The sequence below is a fragment of the Cibotium barometz genome, chromosome 35 (genome assembly GCF_041138505.1).
Source record: "Cibotium barometz isolate CiBa-2024 chromosome 35, ASM4113850v1, whole genome shotgun sequence".
Taxonomy (NCBI): Eukaryota; Viridiplantae; Streptophyta; class Polypodiopsida; order Cyatheales; family Cibotiaceae; genus Cibotium; species Cibotium barometz.
This window is the reverse complement of record NC_141080.1, coordinates 15,342,572-15,358,879: the sequence shown is the minus strand read 5'-3', so window position 1 is coordinate 15,358,879 and position 16,308 is coordinate 15,342,572.

Sequence of the window (16,308 nt, the reverse complement as noted above, 5' to 3'; positions counted from 1 at the left end):
GGGAGATCGATGGAAGTAAGATTACTGTGAGCGACAGGTAAAAGTTACAACTTATATAAAGGAAGGAGCTAGCGTAACCTAGAAGCCAACTGTAACTTGCCACTGAAGTTTTACCGTCTTTCCATGATTTGGATTTGGCACATTTTTCTATAGAAGGCATTAAGAACTTTGAGATGAAGAGATAAAAGAAGCTTGTAGGCTAAGTCACCTACTTTCATTGAATTCAGATAAGGTTCACAATATCTGGGGGATAACTTCTTATACTCCCCAAGAGATAAAGGACTTCTTTTTGGGCCGTACTCAAATGAAAACCAAAATCGGGGTATCCAAAACACCGATTTTCACTTTTGAACTCATTGTTCTGAATCCTTAAAACAGGTGGGACTCCTGAGAAGTATTCTAGGGAAAGGATCTTCCTCTTTAAAAAAAAAAAAAAACAGAATCTTTCTTTTATTTTAGAGAGGGAATAATTATAAGATCAAAAGGGAGATTCTTACTCCTGTATACCTCGAAGGCTGGGGAGGAATCTTACAAATTAGATCTGATATATGTTGCTCTCTCATGTTCTATCCTCCCCATTTTTTTTTACATGGACTGCATCACCACTAGGCACACAGTTATGTGGCTATATGTGCAGATGTAGCCACGTTCCCCTAACCTGACCAAAGCTAGATAACATAATTTCAAAACTCCCAAATTCCTTTATTGAGTCGTAGTTGTGGATATGAATAAGCCTTAATTCTCTTGTTAGCTCCTATATCAAGTACAAAGAGGAGGAGGAGATGCTGTTGTAGTAGATATAGGAGAAACAAGCTAACCAAGATCTACTCCCAATCATCTCATGTATTAATGTAACAACATGGGGCTCATAACTTGAAGTGATGCTATGAATGAACGAGTAAAAGAGGCCATCCACTTACATGTCCATATTTTCTACTTAGCCTTTAGGGTGTGTTGAAGAATCTAAAGATAGATATCAACTCAAAATAATCAACTTCCATACGACCATAACCTTTAATTGTGAATAAATATATACCTTTGCAATCAAAATTGATGTAAATCAAAGGCTCTATGCTTTCCTACCCACGTGTAGTCCTCCTACTACTACTGAGTTCACAAAAACCTTATTAAAACAATATTTCTACAACATATTTAAGCGTATCTTTACTCCATCAAAAATTTCATATGGACCTATCCACAAAGGACTCCCAAGACATTGAAAACATTTTCTTTATATTTTTAGTAAAACTAGTTGGGTTGAAGAAATAAAAAATATCTAATAAAAAATCCCCAAGGAAGGATTGGAAATTTAAGATAATCAAGAATTGGGAACTACACTAGTACAAAATAAGATGTTAATCTCTCCAAGTGGGGGGGGAATTTTAGTGTGAAATTAAGTGCAGGAAGTTTTACCCTTCAAATATTAGACAACAAAAAAAAGAACTGAACATATTTCAGACAACGAGAAAGAATTTAAATACTCATTAACATATACGACAACGACAAATAATTTAAATACCCTTCATAAACGTATGAGAAGACGAAAAATAATTTAAATACTCATCCGAGTATTTGAAGCCCACTAAACAAGTTGATTACATGACATAGATACCATGGGCTTTGATAATAGAAGTGAGCTTCTAATTATAATCTAGGTGTTAGAGATTCAACTTGAATTGACACTGGACATCATCTCAACAGAAGCTTTTTGTTATGTGCATGCTGCACACTTATTCTTAAAATCTAAACCCTACTCTACATATTTGAGTGGGCTGATGCCTTTTCTGCACACACAAAAAACATGTAATGATCAGTAAACTCGAAACAATGTCAATAGAAACTATTCAATGTTGATACAAAGTATATCATTGAGCTTCTTACGTAGTGGTATGGCTATCTTCTTCTTCTGGCTAGCATCAAGTTTATCGTCAAGTTTCTTCTCTTCATAAGGCAAAGTACACACAAATAGAAGGCAACTATCACTACAGCAGTCCTTGTCTTTTGAGCATACCCCCCCAAAGGGTAAACAAGAAGGAGCAGCTTTGTTTGCACAAATGTTGTCCACATTATATGTAGGTGCACATATAATCATCAAAACAGAAAGCTCAGCAAACTCCCTTAGCTAAGCTCAACCTTGATCATTACGGAGTTTGGTGTTGATATCCACATTATATATAGGTGCACATGTAAATAATAGAAAATTAAACAACTTAGCATACCGCACCTATAGCTTAGCTTAGTCTTTGCAAGTAGGTGCCCACAAGGCATGGCATGATTCATGTGCTTCCATATTGTACAGTAAAGATAGCATGTTATTAAATTCAAAAGCTATCGAAGAAGAAAGTATAAGTGGGCTTGAATTTGCAGCACACAACCGTACAACTACTAATTAGGATGGCTATATTTATATTACCTGGAATTGCTACCTTCTTTGTATCCACTATCATGGGAGCCTTGGGGCCGTACTTCTCCTCATAAAGCAAAGAGCATAGGAACAGAAGGCAACTGTCACTACAGCAATCTCTATCCTTGGAGCAAACACCACCAATGGGCAGACAAGTAGGGGCTTTCTCTGCATTTCACACATAAGGCAAAGAAGGCGGCTTGGCTTTGAAGGTGCAAAATTATCTCACCACGGGCTTTGAATAAACACTTAGGAAGTCCAAATAATACGGACGGGCGCTTGTTCCTTGGACGTTTTTACAAACGACATCATCACCATTAGTATTGTTTATTATTATTATTTTATGATGAAATAATACTTTAACAATACCGAATACATGTGGGAAGGATGCGAATTAATATTATGACCCTTCAATACTATAAATGATCATAGTGTTGCTGTAATTCTTGCCTCTGCCAATGGCTTTCATCTTATTTTTCCAGCACTATCATGGTCATGGTGTAAGGACCACCACTATCATGGTCATGGTGTAAGGATTTACCTGCAATGGCTACCTTCTTGTTGTTGTCCATTATAATTGGAGCCGCCTCGAGTTTGTAGTCCTCATTATTGTAAGGCAAAGTGCATAGGAATAGAAGGCAGCTGTCTCACTGCAGCAGTCTTTGTCCTTTGAGCAAACTCCACCGATGGGTAAACAAGAAGTAAGGCCTCCCTCTGATTGGAGTTTTCGTGTGTACATGCACATGACACACACACACACACACACACACACAGAGCACAACATTGCTTGTAAGCACGCAAACTCTTGTGGAATAATAATATTGGGCTCCTATTAATCTACATTGGTAATTCTAGGCACGATATAGACATGGCACAGTAAATGTGTCATGGTACTTGGAGGAAGCTATAGGAGCCTTCTGTGCACGGAGACAACACTGGTGTGTGTAGAAATATATTTCAACTCTATGAACCATAACAAATTTTGAAAACATTCGAAATGGTTTTATATGTCTTAATTTCTCACCTTGGACGAGGGCTAGCTTCGTACTAGCCATTGCCACTAAGCCCTCTACTTCCTTTTTCTCGTAAGGCAAAACACACACAAATAGAAGGCAACTCTCATTGCAACATTCGTTGTCCGATACGCACACAGTAGCGAGGGCTTTGCAAGGTGTTGGTGCCTTCTTCGTCATGTCTGCATGAATCAATAAAGATGTAGAGATTAATGAGCAATATGCACGCATGATCAGTTTGTTTAAGCTGTCAGTAGAATCGCATCACTATCTTGAAGATTGGGTAATTATCCTTGGACTGCTATTTCCTTGCTCATATGCGCTGCGTTCCCCATGAGGCCCTCCATTTCCTTCTTCTCATATAAGGGCTAGCAGCAGCAAGATGCAGAGAAATAGAAGGCAACTGTCCCTCGCTGCAACACTCTTTGTCCATTGTGCCAACGCTAGCGAGGGGCTTGCATGAATTAACGACAACTGGCCGGCCCTTGTGTGCATCACAAATTAATTCATGGGAGTAATGAGAAATGTGACTGAGCAAGGCTGGCCCTCTAGAGACGTACACAGTCGCGTGTTGTGTAGCGGAGGCGGACACAACAAGATTCAATATAGAGACTAAAAATAAATAAAAATTTAGGACATTAAAGCATATGATGTTATTGAATTATGTTAACGGCGGCAAGTAATTACGACATCAAAGCATATGATGTGATTGAACTATGTTAACGGCGGCCAGTAATTACGACATTAAAGCATATGATGTTATTGAATTATGTTAACGGCGGCAAGTAATTACCGATCATGCCGCTGTTGGCGATAGAGTTGATCACGCGAGCGCCATCCGTTAAGACTATGTTAACGTAAGATGACACTACTAGAGTAGTAACAAAAGCCGCGAGCAACACATGAGCATCGTGGGGCTGGCGGACGAGATATGTAAGCTCTCTTCTATACTATACTGCAGCAGCTGCACTGATCAGATGAGCAGGGATCAGAAAGCTAGAAGAAAGAGTGTATCATGTAGACTGCAATGCATTCAGAGCTCAGCGGCCACTTCCTTATATAGCCACCACCACCAGAACCAGATTAATAACCCTGATTCATTAAACTGCCATATAATTAACTCCTCATCCTACAGTACTACATTAATAACGAGTCATCGAGGACCCTGTTGCGGCCAACACGAGCAAATCGACTTATGACATACGGCCACACCACCACGCTCCATCCGACTACTACTACTAGTACACTACCTCAGGATAGATAGGCCGCTGAATCAATCCAATTTTTGCAACAGCCAGCCAATTCAACTTTATTCTTTTCCCTGCGCAACCTTTTTCAAGGATTGGAATCTGCATACTTGGTTCTTTAATTCCTTGTCAAAAGCTGTAGCTGCCTCCTCTGCCTCATTCATCGTGTCTCTCTCTCTCTCTCTCTCTCTCTCTCTCTCTCTCTCTCTCTATTAGACCAAAAGAAGCTTTCGGTCAGTTCGTACTCCTCGGCAGCCGGGCGGTCCTCCACCACGCGCAGCGCAGCGCACCGCGCTTAAATTGAAGAGCATTACCCACGACGTGGATTCAAGCGCCAAAACGTTTCGTGTCTGACTCTCACCCCGTGACCCCAAAAGCTTTATTTAGACCAGTGTTCACAACAGCAGAAAACATTAAGAGAGACCAAAACCTTGGTTTTGAGCTTGAAATTTTTAAAGGTTTCTATTGCAAAAATATAACCAAAATGCCTTCAAACTTGCAGGTCTATTTTCGAATTTAAAGGTTAATTTTTAAGATTTGCCATTCACCTCACATTAAACCTCTGTTTTTCGTGAACACTGACTGCTTTAGACTCAGTCTAGAGTCCCGATGCTTCCCCCCCCAAAAAAAAAACATTTTTCCCAGCCAGTGGAAAAAAAGAAAAGGTTGGAAAAACCTCGGTTTTATTGCGAAACATTCATGATTGTTCCGGTAGGTTGCTCAAAGGGTTCATTATTGACCTTCTTCATGCAACGATGTTGCAAGCTGTTGAATAGCTCTAAGGTTTCTCTTGGTAGAGTCTAAATTCTCTAATTAATCATCCAGTTGTAACTTAATACTTTAACATCAAATGAAGACTCTATGATGGGTCTCGTCCTCATCCTCAACAACTAAATATAGCACAAAGCAAAAGCATTAATGGATAAGCATAGGACTGTGACATAGTTATTCATGGTACGATTAGTAGGAGTTCTTCACGCCCTAAAACACTAAATATTTTGAAGTCGTTAAAAATCATAGCTCAGGTAAGCAAAGAGAGACAAAAGGGTAAGGAGAAGTGGGGAGAAGCTCTAAAGATACTCTCTAGAAGTCTAGAAGATACGATGAGGAAACAAATTAAGATACCACTTGAACGTACACTTGTGGAGACAAGGGAGAAGTTTTTTGACAAAAATGTGGACGTCAAAGTCTTGCACAAAGTATTTACAGAAAAAACTCCATGTTTTAAGGTAAATGATCGATAGAGAGTCCGAGGTTAAGTGTGCATGTTCAAGAACATAATAGGCATGGATGACCTGAAAGAATATTAAATAACTCCGAAAAATTCAATTTCCAAAATGGACCTGTTGGGAGAAATTATAGTCTTTTTAAATTAAAAAACAAAGAGAAATAAGCAAAATAAAGCACATCCTCATCTACAAAGGTTTTCACAATAAATCTAATCATGACTTTGGGCCAATTTGTACCAACTCCCAAGCTCACGAGGGGGAGTTGTACCAACTCCCAAACTCATCAATTGCATGAGCATCATCTCGTGAACCTTAATCGTGTTCATAAACACAGTAACTTGAAACAAAAATAATTCAACTTTGGGAGTACATAAAAACATGTACTCATGATGATTCAATAAGCATTTGTATGAAATAAACTACTCTTTTTGCAAAAATGTTTTAATTGAGATGATTCAAATAGCATTTGTACTAAATAAACTACTCATTGTAAAATCTTTTAGTCTATAAAAACATGCTAATAATAAAAAAATTTATAATTTTATAACTGACCTATGCTGCCACATAGCCATAGGCATTTTGTAGTCACTTTAGGTAGTCCTTAGCAATATGTGGCTTGAAAAAGTGATCTTTGTATCCTAGCTCTCCATCCAAACATATAGCTTTCATACGTTTTATCCTACCTATGGGTGCAACATCCCTTAGAAGTCTTATTTGTGTGACGTATTAAGTTAATAAGGTAATTGATTACCACCACTATGACTTAGCCCAAAGGAAGTAATCTTAGACAAACATATATGACTCACCAACTATGCATTTATGTGTGCATTTCACATCCCTCTTCTACTTTATATATAATTAACCATTGTTGTGTTGGGAAAAATTATGGTATTTTTCTATTGAAAATCAAGAGAAATAGGTAAAAAAAACTACATTCTCATTCACAAAGTATGGAAAATTTGCATTTACAAAGGTGAGTAAATATAATCATGACTTTGAGGCAATTATTGCACCAACTCCCAAGCTTACATTTGGGGGGGGGGGGGTTGTACAACTCCCAAAGTCAATTCATAGAGCATCATCTCATGAACCTTAGTGGTGTTCGTAAAAACACCATAACTTTCACATTCGCTATATTTATTTTTTTGTGCGATTTTTTTTGTGAGATTTTTTATTTCAAAATATCCAAAGCTATACACAAAAACCTATACTTATTTAAGTGAGCTGCCATTATTGCATGAACCTTAGCGGTGTTCATAAACATGGTTGGGGCATTCCGGCATCATGCACCGAGAGCTCTAGGTGCATTCCGGCACATGCACCGAGAGCTCTCTAGGTGCATGCCGGTAGCTTCCAATGCATGTCAATAACTACTAACATGCACTGGGAGGTACCGACATGCACCCAGAGCACCCAATGCAGGCCGCGTGCTACCTAAGTATGTCAGTAGCTACCGGCATGCATTGGGTGCTCCGGGTGCATGCCGATGGTGGCTTCCAATGCATGTCAACATGCCACACCATTTGGTGACATCAGGTAGAGTGTGGAAGGAGGCAAGACTTTATATGGAAATCATGGCTGAGACTCATCTTCACCAACTAATTAATGAGGTGCCTCCACCATTGCCACATGAGGAGGAAGAGGACGGTCTTAACCCATTTGTCTTCAAATCCACATCATGGTCTACTTGGCCTATTGTATTGGTGAATTAGAAAGCAAAGGCTCCGAGAAGAGAAGGGGCAAAGAAGCACGGACTTCTAAAAAGAGACGGCCCTCAGACACATGAGGAGTTTAATCCAAGATGCTAAATAAGCGGGGGTCGTACAACAGTTCTCTGGAATGATATCGCACATTTTATGAACCTGTTGGATGAGAGTGTGGAGAAAAAAGTCTAATGCAGCTCATAGGTAGGGGAGTCAGCACACAGGAGAAGCTCCTCATCCAGACCCCACGTTGTACGGGGAAGTCGTGGAATCTCATGACTCTCGCAGACCTGGGCGAGGAGGCAGCAAACATGCAGACCACCTTATGGGTGGAAGTGGAGTCAAGGGGGAAGAAGGACGTCAAGAGAGCCTGAGTAGACAAAGTTTGAGAATGCAACCAACCTCCCAAAGCTAACTGAGCCGCACATCTTTGCTATGGGGATAAAGATTAAGGTAATGGAAAGAGCCAAGAAGAAGTACCCTTACACCAAACCCATTGACGTACAGTTCCGAAGGGTGGATGAAAGGATGTGTATTTGTTGTGAGCAACAATTTTCTTGTAACAACTTTATAACTGAATCTTGCCAACGGGTAGTACCCGAGCAGATGTAAAAGGGAAAAAGAAACACTATCCACAGAGGAGAGAGAGAGAGAGAGAGAGAGAGAGAGAGAGAGAGAGAGAGAGAGAGAGAGAGAGAGAGAAAGAGAGAGAGAGAGAGGAGCAGCAAGTGTCAACAACTGCGGACTAGTGCATTGTACTTTGGGCTAAGTCTTGACCCTGATATACACTGATTATTGTTGTAGTTCTTCATACTCTGCAATTCTCTCTGGTTTCTATGTTGTATCAATGCTTTCGGTTTAAACATGTCATTCCTTTTTGGACATGACTCCTATCTGGAAACAGATCAGGAGCTACATCTAGGATCTCGTTAGATGTAGGTACTAACCTTTGTGCTATCGCAACTAACTCCCTTAGCATGGGTAGATCGGTGGTGAAATGTGCTAGCATTAACTTATCATGTTGGGCACAACTCTATTAGTCACGTCTCCTCCAGAGCCGACTAGGTGGTTTGGAGCCACACAAGTGCCGGGTCTCGACCGAACACCTAGTAAATGGTTTCAGGATGAGAAAATACAAAGGCCACCTAGTAGTGATTACATGAAAAGAAGCGGAAGCAGAAGACCAGGAGCCGGTCTCCAACATATGTTGTGGCATGATCTCACTAGTGGAGGTGGATGTGGAAAAATAAAAAAACCACAAAAACTGGGGAAGGATGTCCAGTCTTCAAGGGTGGCCAGACTGCAAATCCTTAGATCTTTGCAACCAATCAAATCCAAGATAGTAAAAAAGCAAGTGACTAGGTGTGTGCCAACCCAATCTATGTCAAAAACTCAAAAGGGCACGATGACGCCACAAGCAACTGTATGGAGGACAAGTGTCACAACATCATTAAAACCCCACTCACAATGGTAAGGCAAGAAGACAGTGAGAATGCTTTAATAATAAATTTGCAGCAACGTGATGAGCTATGGTGGATCAAATGCTAGAATCAACATCATTAACAAAGAGATTAGATGATAATTAAGATGTGATTAGTGAGCAATTAACTGATAGCTTAATGTAGGCATGGGTAATCAAAAACTAGCAAATTCTCATTAGGCCAATGCCTCAATTTATAGGGTTTACATCCAAGCATCTAATCCCACTAATCTCTCCCTGATTCACTCCACCTCTTTTGCTTGATTCTCTCCACCTCTTCCCAGAATATCTCCTCACCTCCTAAATCTCCTCATGCTACCCTTTATTCTCTCCTAGTAGATACTTTTCACCTTTCACAGCTTCTCTCACATTTACAGATTCTCTTTTATAGCCTCTTGCTACTAAGGGCTTGTTCCTATACACACCCTATTCACTTGTATATTTTAACACCTCCCCTCAAGTTAATACTCCTAGCACACTTGGACCCTATACCAAGTTTCCAGCTTACTTGATAGTCCGCGACCAATGCTTCAAGTCCCTAAACTCACACCCATGCTCACAATTCTTATTCTCACAGACGCCGCGGAGGGAAGGAGAATGCTCCGACATGGAATGCAACCACCCACAAGTGTTAATGTATGGAGGTGGGGTATTGGAGACGCAGAAGTGGAAAAGGTACAAGGCTTTCTTGCAAATGATCTAGCAAAGTATGAATAAGCCGTACAGGTTGAGTGGAGGCCGATACCAATTGTAGAAAAGAAGATTCTAGGGCGAACCCCACTCAAACTAGTAATAAATTTATTTGATCAAAAGATGTCTCAAATCGACAACAAAGTTATGGGTTGCTCAAAATAGCAAGTAGAAAAACTAAAAAGAATGCAAAAATGCACCATTTACTCAGATGACATATACATCTCGGACCATACTCCCCCGAAGATGTTCATAAGATTCAAGGAGAAATTTGTCAGGGCAACAGGTTCAGGAGCAGAAGCTCAAGCAGCAAGCATGTCAGGTGTTGTGCCTAGAACCTCAGTGGTGGCAGAAGGCACGGACAACCCACTCCCCATGTCATGAGCATCACCTCGGTGTATCACATTGTGGAGGTGGCAAACTGTAACTACTAGAGAGCAGTTGTTAAGAACAAGAAGACTCAGCATAAGGGAAGTTGGTTTCTAGAGATAGTGATGAGGGTTAACACTATGTTAGGCAGGAGAAGAGATGAATACTTAGTTTTAGAAGGAATGTATGAAGGTAGTAGTGATTGTATGCTCTCAACAAATAGTTGACAGTTGTGTCATGATGCTTGTTATAATGATAATACTAAGGGAATGTTAGTCTGTACTAGTCTGTAATGCTTCAAGAATATAACTAAGCGCAAGCTTGCCATCTCATTGTTATTCTCGATTGTTCTCTACATTGTATGAATTGAGTCCTTAGGTATATCTATTCTACTGAATATGTTGTCTTTGGTGTTTTGTGTGTCCTCATGACCATAGAAGAGTTGGTGTTCATACCCCAAAACTCTGGTGGATGTATTCCCCCATGGCATTGCTTGATTGTTCTGTCACCACACAGACTATTGTCTTGCCATTCCAGTGAGAGGGAAATCAACGAGAAACAATTACTTGCCTCAATCATGTTTAGCAATGTGATGATGGATCCCATTAGTGGTCTTGTCTCACCAGAGACTTGTTGGGGTGGTAGTCCTTAATCCAATGATCGATGCCACAATGGTTACAAAGTAGCTAGTGGCATGTTTGAGGACACATCTTGGTTGAGTTGAGGAAACCTTATAGGGAATCCAAAAACTCGATGGGAACCTTGACAATGGGTAACATTCAAGAGGCGTTCTCCTTCCGGGTGCATTGATGTCCCATTCCCTTTCCATAGAAACAAGTTGGTAAACTGGCTTGAATTCACCTCTCCCATCCAACCACTACATAATTGTCAAGATGAAGCTCCATGGCATCCTCAAAGAGGTCTAGAATGGGTTTGACATCCACCTTATAGTCTTGATAATCTTAGTAGGCTCGTCGAAGCTTACTTGATTAAGAGGTTTCACTCTGGGTGGGGGTAGTTGCAATCCTAAGATCGGTGGAGGTAATGGCATATTGGGTGTATTGTACATGACCTTTAATAGCAGTTATTGGGTGTATTGTACATGTCCTTTAATAGCAGTTATTGTGTTGGATGCCCAACCATTTCTTGATTTTCTATAGCCAAGGCCAAGGGCTAGTTTTTGTGCCAATTCTAGCAAGGCTAGCTATGGTGTCCTTGCTTTGGTGGCAATAGCCGGTGTGTTTGGAAATCTCGAGCTTCGTGACCATAGTGCCCACAAAAAGCTACAATTACCATTGTAACGAGATCTTAAAATTGGACATTCTTCTAGTGGTACATCCTTTGACATCAAGTGGAACAGTAATGAATCTCTCTCCTTGGGTACATGTGCACATTGCCCGAAGCTTTACTAGTCTTCATTTCCTCTACGGGAGCTTTTGGAAGTCAGTTCAAGTCATTTTTGCTAAGGTATTCTCTTTAGGTATAGGTTTCACAGTGGTTGTGCTATGACTTTTGGCTCTGCTAAAGTAACAGACTTAGAATCTAAAGCTCAAATTCTTCTTATCATCAAGTTATCCTCAAGATGGATGTCATTAGCTCTGACATCCTCCTCGGTGTGGTGATACCTCTAATGACCAAGCTATTATGGATATCTTCATGTTTAAGCCCATAGATAAATCGATCAAGAAGTTGATTGTTAGAGGAACACTCATGTAGAGCACTAATAGGAGTTCAATTGCTTGAGATGACTTATAAAATCTCTCACTAACTCATCTTCTTCTCTCTCGTCTTTGTGAAACTATGAAGCCACACTCAATAAATCTCCCTCATGCACAAAATGCTTCAGGAATAACTATCAAAGCCTGGTAAATTTTAGATGTTCTTCAACTCTTAGGGTCCGATACCATTCACTAACCATGCAATATAGTGTAAGGCTAAAGTTATTGGTCTTTGTGAGCTTATTCCTCTCACCTGAAGCCTCACAAACTTGATCAAAGTGTCTTCTAGGATCTCCCTCTCCATTGAACTTGGCCACTACCCTCCCCAATGCTTGTGCGAAGGCTATTAGATTAGTTAGAAAGGCTATTTCTGGAAGAACTAGTATAGTAGGGGCGCATGGGGACCGAAGGGCACTTCTTGCAGAAAAATGACGTACCCTACCATGGTTCCTTTTTAGTCACACAAAACCAAGTTGAGGCTGTAAGATATCTGCATAGGGCTTAGCACCTAATATCAAAACCTGCAAGAATGCCTCTCTTGCCAAGAAAATAGTGCCCACACACAAAAAAACTCGAGCATAGAGAAAATATCATCATCATCCCCATCGTCACTCTCTCCCTCATCCTCCATAGTGGTGGCAAGAAAACAAGAAAGCACAAGAAGCACGAGAGAAAGAGTTTGTGCCAACCAAGAGAGATAGAAAATCACGTGCATGAAAGATATAGAGAGAGGCACAACCACCCTCCAACCTCCCAAATCAAACGACTCCCCAACTATCTCCTTTTTCTTGATTTTTATTAATTTTTCCAAATATTACAAAGTATCAAGGTCTCTCAGACCTTTGTCGCCTTCCTCAAAAGATGAAACACACACTGAGACTATGACTTTATAGATCTAGCCATGCCAAATACAATATTAAATGATAGAATTTTACAATGAAATTACATTGTGATAATGATTATGAGGGAAATAATTTATCCATGAAGCCCAAAAATAGCGCCTAAATTTGCACCAAATTGAGGGGTCAACAGCATAATGGCATAAATCCAGGGGGAGTAACATGAGTCTAATAGGTGGGGTCGTAGAGAAATTCATAGGTACCGATGACACATGAGCCGAGGGTGCCACTAGTCTAGTAATTTATGGAGGATGTCCCCCTTGCTCTAGGTTGCATTGTTAAAGTAGAGGAAGACGTAAGGAATCGAGAATTTTGAGTGAATTTTCCTCCTTATGTGGTCCTAGCAGATGATATGGATTTGGTAACTAGGCTTGGAGCTCTTATTGATCACGGGGTTCATCTAAAAATATGTAAGTATACCACGTGAGTTCAATTGAAGGGGTTTTTCAATTCAAAAATTGAGGATAAATTTATAGAAATACATTTACAAAAGGGGTTTTTTTAATCCATTTTGAAAAAAGACCCGTAAGACATAAAGAAAAAGGGGGCATTTCATTCTTGAAAAATTTATAGGTAAGGGGTTTTTTAAATACTCCTTGAGCGCACGTGATACATAGGGTTTCTTAGTAGTGCACCCCTCGAGCCTTGTTGTAGGGACTCTTATAACCGTGCTTACCATAGTTATGACCAAGGGCATAGAACGAAAGGGCAATGCTATGTAGTTGGTTACAAGTGGTGTAATACCCAATACCAAAAAGTCTAGAATTGTGCTAGTAGCATCTTGAGTGGATACCTCTCTACGGTCTCGGAATGTGAAGCCCATGCCAGTAGATTGTTGGATTCCCATGTAGCCTTCAAGAACAATAGAAGCAGCAATCGTGGCTTGGTCCATCGTGTAGCCAAGAATCACCGCATATGTGGGATAAATAGGGCTTATTGATGGTATCTCCATGTCACTCAATGTAGGGCCTCACACATTGCTTGTCCCAACCTGTGTCATGGGAAGTCACATGGGCATGGTGGCTCCCTGTCTAAGCCTCTATTAGTCTACATAACCTAAATACATTCCAAGACCATCTAAAGTCACTCTTCCTTGTTTTGGAAGTAGAGATAACTTGCTTAACTGCCTCCCAGGATAATAGCATTAATATGGCCTATAGCCAGGTCCATCAAGGTTTCTTGGGTTGCATTGAATTCCCAGCTCTCGTTTTGTAGTAATGTGTTTAAGAATCTTCTACCTAGATCCACCTTAGATATGAATTTATGTGGCCTCGCACTCTCTAGGCTATCAGTCACGTGGGAAATGGGTGAAGCTTAGGTGGCTTGCCTAATTAGTGCAGTTTGAGCCACTAAAAATCGCGATTGGGCTCGACATAAGGTCTCTTCCTCTTTCTCCCTACTAGCAGCTTGGATTAGGGCTTCTACTTCTTGAACCTCCTCTTTAGTCCTACCATCTAGCAGTAAGGTTTGGGCAAGGTTTTTGTCTATAAGCATGGGATTTCCGGTCAAGATTGGTCCCATGTGGACAAGGATTTCCACATGCATGGGGCTCGTATGTAAGGTGACACTAGGTGTTATTGAGATATCGAGCTCAACTAGTGCTACAACCAAACATTGATGACCCGCTTGGGTGATAGCTTCTGCACTTATGTCACTAGCATGGTTGATGCGATTATGGTCGATATGCTGCCAGTGGATGACAGATTGTGTGATAGCCACTTTGGAGTACTAGAGTTATGGCATAGTTATAGAGCCAGCTCATATAGTCGGGTTCACACTATAGACCGACCACTATGTATGTTGTAGGAGAGTACTTTCCCTTTATGTATGTACTCTTATCTTTTAGTTATATGGTTTTCGAGAAGAGAAGAAAATAGAAGAAAATTCAGCCATCCATCTCTCTTGTGTCTTGCACTTTCTTTTGTGTGTATGTGTGTTTACTTGCAAGGAACTCAAGCTCTCTCTCTCTCCCCCACATTATCTTTATGGTATCAGATCTTTGGTTTGTGTGAGAGATAAGGAGGCAAGCAAGAGGTAAGAAGAGGGTAAGAACAAGCAAGGAAGGAAGTGGTACACGGGTAAGAGCATCATCATCCATTTCCCTTCTTGGTTTAGGTACAACACCCCTTGGTAGCTGTTGGAGCTACACATCTGTAATTGAGAACCTATCTTCGCAGGCTTAGAGGTGCTTGTGTGATACATAGTACTTTATACTACAATTTTACGGCCAAAAATACGTTCCAAGCATGTCTCGATCTCCGTTCTATCACGGCAAGGTATTTTTGACAGTTTCAAGAAGTTTTAATTATGTATTATCTCCGATCGAAATGTGGTTATTGCAGTGCAGCAGTGCATTTTGGGAGTGTAGATAGTGTTTGCACATGTATTACTAACATAGGGTGTATGTACATGTACTTTGGTCAGATTTGGTGATCTACAGGTTGTGCTAAAGTACCATTGTGTGGAGTAGTCTCATAAGATATTGCTATGTTACAAGTTGCATACAGAAATTATGTGTTGTAGTTTTTGATTATTTTAGGAAAACATGTCTAGTGACGGAATTAATCAAATGTCATCCGTGACAATCTAGACAAGAAAAACTTCCATGCCTAGAAGTTCAGAATGAATAATTTCCTTATGGTGGGTAAAGGATTTTGGGACTATGTTGAAGGAGACAATGAGGAGCCTCTTGAGTTGTCTAAAGAGAATGCCCCTCCAACATACATAAAGTCATTCAAGGATTGGAACCAGGTTGCAAGGAAAGTCATGTATCGGCTTTTCATTAGTGTCATAGACACGATGATACGACACATACAGGATGCCAACACTCTAGCAGTCGCGTGGCAAAATTTGGTGTAGATGTTCTAGACCAACATAAAGGCAAGGAAGTTATAGCTAAAGCAAGATCGACATACTATGGGAAAGAAAAGCATGTCTATCAATGAGTATGCTTTAAAGATCAAAGGAATTGTTGAATCCCTTGGGTCCATTAATGTATCGGTGGAAGATGATGATTTAGTAAGTGTCCGTTTGAATGGGCTTGGCAAAGAGTACAAGCCATTCAACCTCCATTGCAGTCAGGGATAATATTCCCAACTTTCGGGACTTGGTGACCATGCTGATAATAGAAGAAAAGTCACTAGGTGAGGACTCCTCTTCACAAACCAAGAACACATTAGAACAAACCTTCTACTCTACTTGGGGTAGAGGCAGAGGTAGAGGTTGTGGTCGAGGCCAAGGTGGTGGCTGAGAAGGAAATCAGAATTCTGGATAACAGTCCAACGATTCACAGTAACAATCATACACAGGTGGAAGAGGCCAGTCTAGAAGTAGGGGGAGCCAAAGAGGCCGAGGTGGTTGGCAAAGAAATCAGAATGAAAATAGCATAGAGTGCTATTATTATGGCAATCTAGGGAACATGGTAAAGGACTTCTATAAAAAGAAGAATGACATAAAAAGTAAAAAGTTGTAGCAAGGCAACTATGCATCATCTAGGGAACAGAGAGGTGCGGACAGAAGTAAGAAACTGTTTGTGATGCAGAACATGCTCAATTCC